The following is a 9,199-nucleotide window of genomic DNA, read 5'->3' on the forward strand; positions in this document are numbered from 1 at the left end:
TTTGTCTTATTTTGATGATTAATTCCCAAATTTTGGGGACCCTGAGAACCCCAAAATTTTGGGGACCCCCCAAAAAATCCCAGACCCCAAAAATCCCCATTAAATTCCAGGAAAACGCCCCAAAATTGGGATTTTTGTCTCATTTTGATGTTCAGTTCCCAAATTTTTTGGGAATTTTGAGTGGTTCTGAGCACCCCAAAATTTTGGGGAACCCCCCAAAAATCCCGGACCCAAAAATCCCCATTAAATCTCAAGAAAAACACCCCAAAATACAGATTTTTGTCTTATTTTGATGATTAATTCCCAAATTTTGGGGGGGGTCCTGAGCACCCCAAAATTTTGGGGAACCCCCCAAAAATCCCAGACCCAAAAATCCCCATTAAATTCCAAGGAAATCACCCCAAAATCTGAATTTTTGTCTGCTATTGTCATTAAATTCCCAAATTTTTTGAGCACCCCAAAATTTTGGGACCCCCCCAAAAATCCCGGACCCAAAACTCCCCATTAAATTCCAGGAAAAACACCCCAAAATACAGATTTTGGTCTTATTTTGATGTTCAATTCCCAAACTTTTTGGGGAAATTTTAGGGATCCTCAGCACCCCAAAATTTTGGGGAACCCCCCCAAAAAATCCCAAAATCCCCCCGGACCCAAAAATCCCAAAAATCCGCATTCAATTCCAAGAAAATAATTTTTTATTTATAATTTATAATCAGATTTTTGTCTTATTTTGATGATTAATTCCCAAATTTTGGGGGGAACCTGAGCACCCCAAAATTTTGGGGACCCCCCCAAAAAAATCTTGGAGCCCCCAATCCCCAAAATCCCAAAAATCTCCATTGAATTCCGAGAAAAACACCCCAAAATCTGAATTTTTGTCTGCTATTGTCATTACATTCCCAAATTTTTAGGGGAATTTTGGGGATCCTGAGCACCCCAAAATTTTGGGGACCCCCCAAAAATCCCGGAACCAAAAATCCCCATTAAATTCCAGGAAAACGCCCCAAAATTGGGATTTTTGTCTTATATTGATGATCAGTTCCCAAATTTTTTTAGAATTTTGGGGGTCCTGAGCACCCCAAAATTTTGGGGACCCCCCAAAAAATCCCGGACCCAAAAATCCCCATTAAATTCCAGGAAAAACACCCCAAAATGCAGATTTTTGTCTTATTTTGATGATTAATTCCCGAATTTTGGGGGGACCCTGAGCAACCCAAAATTTTGGGGACCCCCCAAAAATCCCGGACCCAAAAATCCTAAAAATCCCCATTAAATTCAGAGAAAAACACCCCAAAATCTGAATTTTTGTCTGCTATTGTCATTAAATTCCCAAATTTTTTGAGCACCCCAAAATTTTGGGACCGCCCCAAAAATCCCGGACCCAAAAATCCCCATTAAATTCCAAGAAAATCACCCCAAAATCTGAATTTTTGTCTGCTATTTTCATTAAATTCCCAAATTTTTAGGGGAATTTGGGGTGTCCTGAGCCCCCAAAATTTTGGGGAACCCCCCAAAAATCCCCGACCCCAAAATCCCAAAAATCCCCATTAAATTCCAAGAAAATCCCCCCAAAATCTGAATTTTTGTCTTCTATTGTCATTAAATTCCCAAATTTTTAGGGGAATTTGGGAGGACCCTGAGCCCCCCAAAATTTGGGGACCCCCCAAAAAATCCCGGACCCAAAATCCCAAAAATCCCCATTAAATTCCAGGAAAACGACCAAAAATTGGGATTTTTGTCTCATTTTGATGTTCAGTTCCCGGATTTTGGGGGAATTTTGGGGGTCCTGAGCACCCCAAAATTTGGGGACCCCCCAAAAAAATCCCGGACCCCAAAATCCCAAAAATCCCCATTAAATTCCCAGAAAATCACCCCAAAATCTGAATTTTTGTCTTCTATTGTCATTAAATTCCCAAATTTTTGGAGCACCCCAAAATTTTGGGACCCCCCCAAAAATCCCGGACCCAAAAATCCCCATTAAATTCCAGGAAAACACCCCAAAATTGGGATTTTTGTCTGATTTTGATGTTCAGTTCCAAATTTTTTTTGGAATTTTGGGGGTCCTGAGCACCCCAAAATTTTGGGGACCCCCCAAAAATCCCGGACCCAAAAATCCCCATTAAATCCCAGGAAAAACACCCCAAAATGCAGATTTTTGTCTTATTTTGATGATTAATTCCCAAATTTCGGGGGGGGGGCCCTGAGCACCCCAAAATTTTGGGGAACCCCCACAAAAAATCCCAAAATCCCTCTGGACCCAAAAACCCCAAAATCCCCATTAAATTCCAAGAAAACGCCCCAAATTTGGGATTTTTGTCTCATTTTGATCTTCAGTTCCCAAATTTTTGGGGAATTTTGGGGACCCTGAGCACCGCAAAATTTTGGGGAACCCCCCCAAAAAATCCCGGACCCAAAAATCCCAAAAATCCCCATTAAATTCCGAGAAAAACACCCCAAAATACAGGTTTTTGTCTTATTTTGATGATTATTTCCCGAATTTCGGGGGGACCCTGAGCACCCCAAAATTTGGGGCCCCCCAAAAATCCCAGACGCCAAAATCCCAAAAATCTCCATTGAATTCTGAGAAAACGCCCCAAAATCTGAATTTTTGTCTGCTATTGTCATTAAATTCCCAAATTTTTTGAGCACCCCAAAATTTTGGGGATCCCCCAAAAAATCCCGCACCCAAAAATCCCCATTAAATTCCAGAAAACACCCCAAAATTGGGATTTTTGTCTTATTTTGATGATTAATTCACATATTTTAGGGGGACCCTGAGCACCCCAAAATTTTGGGGACCCCCCGAAAATCCCAGACCCAAAAATCCCAAAAATCCCCATTAAATTCCGAGAAAAACACCCCAAAATTTGCATTTTTTGTTTCATTTTGATGTTCAATTCCCAAATTTTTAGGGGAATTTGGGGGTCCTGAGCACCCCAAAATTTTGGGGATCCCCCAAAAATCCCAGACCCAAAAATCCCCATTAAATTCCGGGAAAACGCTCTAATATTGGGATTTTTGTCTTATATAGATGATCAGTTCCCACGTTTTTGGGGAATTTTGGGGACCCTGAGCACCCAAAAATTTTGGGAACCCCCCAAAAAAACCTGGACCCCCCAAAATCCCAAAAATCCCCATTAAATTCCAGGAAAATCACCCCAAAATCTGAATTTTTGTCAGCGGCGCGAGGCGAGGGGGACCCGGCCCCGGGAGGGACTCTTTGATCTGCCCAGCGACCGATGACATCACCGGAGCCTCGAGCTGCCATTGGCGGGCCGCAAAGAGCGGAGCCAATGGCGGGGCCGGAGGCGGCTCTGGGGGCGGGGCCGCAGCGGAGCGGCGCCATGGCTCCCGCGCTGGGGCTGGGGGCGCTCCTGGGCCCCGGGGCGGCGGCGAGAGGCGAGGGGGACCCCGGCACCGGGAGGGACTCTTTGATCGCCCATTCCGGAGCACCGAGGGGCCTGAACCCCCATTCCCGGTCGCCGCCATCCCCCCGCACCCCATTCCCGGCATGGGTTCTACCCTGCACCCCCTTATCCGGCACCAGCAACCCCCGCCCCCCTTTCCCGGCCATCCCGCCTCTCCCAGCCCCCAGAGCCCCCTTTTCCTTCCCCCAGAGATCCCCTGGAGCCCTATTCCTGCCTTTCCCAGCGCCCAGCTCCTCCTTTCCTCAACGCCGAGGACACCCGGGACCCCTATTCCCAGCCAGCCCGGGTTTTCCCACCTTTTCGGGGAATGGGGACACCGGGGAGCCGTGGAGCTCCATTTCCTGGATACAGGAACCCCCTTAACCCCGCCCATCCCACCTCTACCCACCCCAGCCTTCCCCTTTCTTAATCCTGGAACCCCCAAACCCCGTTCCCAGCTCTCCCGTGCCCCCTTTCCTTCCCCCGTGCCCCCCCAGCCCCAAATCTCCGTGTCCCCCCAGTTCTCCTGTCCCTGCGTTCCCTGCCCGTGGCGCTGTCGGGGCCCGGCCCGGGGTTCCCGCAGTTCGTGTCCATGGGGTCCCTGGATGGGATCCCCTTCCAGCGGAGCCGCAGCCGAGCCGGGATCTCGGCACAGCCAGAGCCGGCACAAGGAGCGGAGGACTTCTCCTCCCCCTGCCTGCTGGCTGTGGGCGAATCTCAGCAGAGGCAGAGCCTTGGCTGGGCTGGCCCGGCCCGGGGCTGCTCCTGGGGCCTGGCGGCTCCTGGCTCGGCCTGGGCGAGCAGCAGGGTGGGCCTTAGCAGCGGCCAGATGTTGGCAGCTGCAGCCGCCAGAGCTCGGCCCCGCGGCCTCTCCTCCCGCTGCAGCTGCTGGGCTCCCCAGGAAGGGGATTTTTCCTTTTTTACCTGCATCTTCATAGAGACATATCAGCTTTCTCAGCGCTTTAACAGACTGTCATTGTCAAAGCTAATTACTGATTGCGTTTGTGTCAGACACGGAGGAAACTGCTCGGAGCTTCTCTGTGCATTTCTTCCATAAGCACCTCCCATGCAAAACCAGCCCAGGACAGCAACAGGGGGCTGGGGATGGAAACTGAGCACAGCAACAGGGGCTGGTGATGTTTGCCTGTGAAGGAACCGAGTTGCCACAGGCACTCAGAGAGGTTCCATGGGCACTTCCCAAGTCTCCAGGCTCTTCAAGAGCTGGAATGTCACACACAGAGAGACAGGGGCTCCGTGGAGACCTGCCAGGGCTTTCTGGGGATGGTAAGGAGCCGAGTGGTCAGAGGCAGTCACAGCCATTCCATGGTGACATCCCAGCGCACCTTGTGCTGCAAAGGCACCGGTCTGTCACGGGCACTCACAGGGGCTCCACGGTGACATCCCAGGAGTGCCCAGGCTGCCAAAGAGGCGGGAGGTCCCAGACACTCACAGGAGTTCCTGTCTATTGCAAATGCAGGCAAACCCAATGGGAAGAAATGATGATGTCTGACTCACTTCAGAAAGCTGAATGATTTCTTTATTATAATTATGGCTAAAATACATTAATATACTATATGAAAAGGAAGAGACTAAAACTACATACTGCTTTCTCTAATTCTATCTCTAACTATAACACGACTCGTGACCCTCTCTCCAGAGTCCAGACAAGGTGGGTTGGATTGGCCATCAGGCTCAAAGAATCCTCACCAGAATCCAATCAAGCACTCACTCCACGTAAACAATTCTCCAAACACATTCCACATAGGAAAAACAAGGAGCGGAAATAGAAGTTGTTTTCTCTTTCATTTCTCTCTGTGCACCTCTATGAAAAATCCTGAGAGGGAGAGAAATGTGCTGCCACACCTGTCATGGGCAGAGTGGGAGCTTCAGGCAAAAGTTTAGTTTCTTTATTGGAGAAATTCCTGCTGAGTCATGAGGTGGAAAAATGGCTTGGGCTTTGGTTACAGGTACCTCTTCTAACTCTTCACTGTCTTTTTCCATCGTGTGCTATGACCGCTACCTGTCCATCTGCAAAGCCCTGCACTACGGGACCCTCCTGGGCAGCAGAGCTTGTGCCCACACGGCAGCAGCTGCCCGGGCCAGTGGATTTCTCTTTTCACTGCTGCACCCGGCCAAAACATTTTCCCTGCCCCTGTGCCAGGGAAATGCATTGGGCCAGTTCTTCTGTGAAATGCCCCAGATCCTCAAGCTCTCCTGCTCCAAATCCTATCTCAGAGAACATGGGTTCATTGCCCTTAGTGCCTGTTTAGCATTTGGGTGTTTTGTGTTCATTGTTTTCTCCTATGTGCAGATCCTCAGGGCTGTGCTGAGGATCCCCTCTGAGCAGGGACGGCACAAAGCCTTTTCCACCTCCCTCCCTCACATGGCCATGCTCTCCCTGTTTGTCAGCACTGGCACATACTTGATGCCCCTTTCCATCTCCTCCCCATCCCTGCATCTGGCCCTGTCAGTTCTGTACTCGGTGGTGCCTCCAGCCCTGCACCCCCTCATCCACAGCCTGAGGAACCAGGAGCTCAAGGCTGCAGTGTGGACACTGATGACTGGATGATTTCAGGAACACTAAACAGCTGGCCAATTTTTGCAAATCGCTTGTAAGAAAAGTCATCTTTGATACTTCTTTTTGGTTTCATTTTGGAGGTTCTTTTTATTTGTAATACACATTTAACATTGTCCTCAAAAAATGTCATTGCTTGTGCCATTTCTCACTTTGTTTCACTCCACCTTCTCTGCGGCTACAGACTGTGTCAATGAGGGGCTGCGCTCTCAGTGACTTTAAAGGAACTAAAGGCTGTCCCAGCACAGTTTTCTGCAGAGATGCCCTTTTGTTGCCTTCTCTGGAGCTGCAGCAGCAATGTCCCAGAGCGTCCTCATGGAGCTGCCAACAACCTCCCCCCTCTGCAGCCCTGGCCTCTCCCCCAGCTCACAGAGGTGCCGCATCCTTGCAGGCACAGACACGGCAGCACTGGCTCAGCAGCCCCTGTTTGCACTGCACACAGCAGGCGGGAGCACCCCATGGTGTTGGTGTGGGGACATGGACCTGAGGCAGCACAAATGCCATCAGCCCCTGGGGCCAGGAAGGGCTGGGGGATGCCAGGGAAACCACTCAGCTTTGTCCTGGCCTCTGCAGTCAGCTAGAAAGTTTGTTCCCATCAGCTGGGAGTTTCCTGTCCCAGTGCAGATGCTGCTGCTCAGAGCCAGGGCTGCCTGGCAGCCACCCCCAAACTGCCCTGAGCATTTCCTTGGCTTCACTTTTTCTTTCTTTATTCCCCCTGCTACAGATTTCTTCCTGCTGCCCACCCCTTTTCCCTCTCCTGCAAGCTGCCCATCCCTGTTTGCTCTTTCCTCTCTGGCCTCCAGTCCCCAAATTGGCACCAGAACCTCTCTTAGGGAGCAGGATCATCCTACAAGTGCTTCAGGAATTGTCTACAGGCTCCTGCAGTTCTCCCTGCTGCTCCCTTGCCAGAGGCACCCCAGGCCAGCGGGGCACATCTGGGCTGCTGTGTCTGGCTGTGGGGCTCCCTGTTCTGGGCAAGGAGCTGCAGAGGCTCTGCAGGACTGACAGGATGGGCTTTGGGGCTGTGAGGAGAAGCTGAGGGACCTGGGTCGATGCATCTTCTGAGGAGGAGGCCCAGGGCTCATCCTGCAACTGCTCCAAGGGTGGTTTCAGAGAATCACACAATCAGCAAGGTTGGAAAAGACCTTGGAGATCATCAAGTCCAACCTGTGTCCTGACACTGCCTTGTCTCCCCTGAACCTTCTCTTCTCCTGGATAAACAACCCCAGCTCCTTCAGCTGCTCCTCACAGGAATTGTGCTCCACACACCTCACCAGCCTTGTTGCCCTTCTCTGGACATGCTCCACCCCTCCATGTCCTTCCTAAATTGGTGGCCAAGAACTGGACACAGCACTCGAGGTGCTGCCCAACCAGTGCTGAACACACAGGAAGAATCACTGCCCTGCTGCTGCTGGCCACACCATTCCTGATCCAGCCCTGATCCATTGGCCTTCTTGGCCACCTGGGCACACTCTGGCTCATGTCCAGCCTGCTGTCCATCAGTCCCTCCTGGCCCCTTTCTGCCTGGCTGCTGTCCAGCCCCTCTGTCCCCAGCCTGTAGCACTGCAGGGGTTGTTGTGGCCAAAGTGCAGGACCCGGCACTTGGACTTGTTAAACCTCACATTGCTGGATTTGGGACCTCTGCAGAGTCCTCCTACCCTCCAGCAGATCAACATTCCCAGCCAGCTTGGTGTCACCAGGCACAGCCTGTCCCCATGGCCCAGCAGCAGGGACAGGGGGCACGGCCTGTCCCCCTGGCCCAGCAGCAGGGGACGGGGGGCACGGCCTGTCCCCCTGGCCCAGCAGCAGGGGACAGGGGGCACGGCCTGTCCCCCATACCCAGCAGCAGGGACAGGGGGCACGGCCTGTCCCCCTGGCCCAGCAGCAGCCCCGTGCCCTGCCCAAGGCGCTCCCAGCAGGGGCTGGGCCCCAGAGGCAGGGGGTGACCCCAGTCCCGGGGCAGCGTTTCTGCCCCGTCCCCTTTCCAGCCCAGCCTGCCCCGTGTGCGCAGTGACCGCTGGCACGGGCTGCACGGGACACTGTGACCTGCTGGGGACACTGAGAGCTGCCCCGCTGTGACACTGCCGATAAACATGTTGAGCTAAGACAAGGATGGGGACATGGGGGGGATCTTGTAGGGGATGTGGGGGATGCTGGGTTTGAGGGACTTGAGGGTTCCTGGGAGGGACCTGGGAGTTGCTCAGGGCTTTGGGCACCCCAGGCTGAGCGGCTCCAGTTGCACTGGGAGACCCTGGTGGAGGTTCTGGGCAGTTGGTCAAGGACCCCCTGCCCTGGAACTGTCCCCATGTGCCCCCATCCCAACACCTCGTCCCCCTGCAGTGGCTGCCCCATTCCTTACTCCCCTTCCATACTCCCCTTGCCCCTGCCTGTTCCCATGTCCCCCCATCCCGTTCCCGTCCTGTTCCCATCCCAATCCGGACCCCATTCTTGATCCCTGTTCAGTATTCCCTGTCCCTGTCCCCATTCCCAGTCCTATTTCCTGTCCCCATTCCTGGTCCCTGTCCCCATTCCCTGTCTCTGTCACCACTCCCAGTCCCTGTCTCCATTCCCATTCCCCATTCCCTGTCCCCATTCCCATTCCCTGTCCCCATTCCCGGTGAGACATTAATTTGGAAGAATTAAGAATTTTAGGAAGTTAAGATGATAGTTAAATTAGATGTTGCTGACTCAGCGGAAGTAGATAAATAGGCTTTGTTCATAGTTAACAGTAGCTGGATCTTAGATAAGATATCCAGGATCTATTAACTCATTGCTTCTCAGCTTTATGTTTGGGTAGCTGTGCTTATCATGAGAAACAGAATGTGACAAACAGATTTCAGGGACACAAAAACAGTTGCAGACTTCCCCTACTTTAGGAATCCATTAAGCACAGGGAAATGACAAGGATTCATTTGTCACGTGTGCATGGGAAAGGCAGAAAGGTCAGAACGAGGAAGACTTATTTTACTTCTTCATTTTGGAGACCCCTCCCCAAAATGGACCCCCGACTCATTTCAGGGAGCAGAACTACACATGCTTAATAGCCTTTCTGCCAATTAGCATATGAAGCGGAGCAGAGGAAGTGACAGGGATATGAATATGCATTCATATTTTGTGTATTCAAGACTTCTGTCAATAAAAAAGCTTTGTAACACCTGTGATTTTTGCAATGTGAATTAGGGAATTTTCCCAGGTACTGCCCGGCTGTCTCAATAAA

Source organism: Taeniopygia guttata, chromosome 35 (assembly GCF_048771995.1).
Source record: "Taeniopygia guttata chromosome 35, bTaeGut7.mat, whole genome shotgun sequence".
Lineage (NCBI taxonomy): Eukaryota > Metazoa > Chordata > Aves > Passeriformes > Estrildidae > Taeniopygia > Taeniopygia guttata.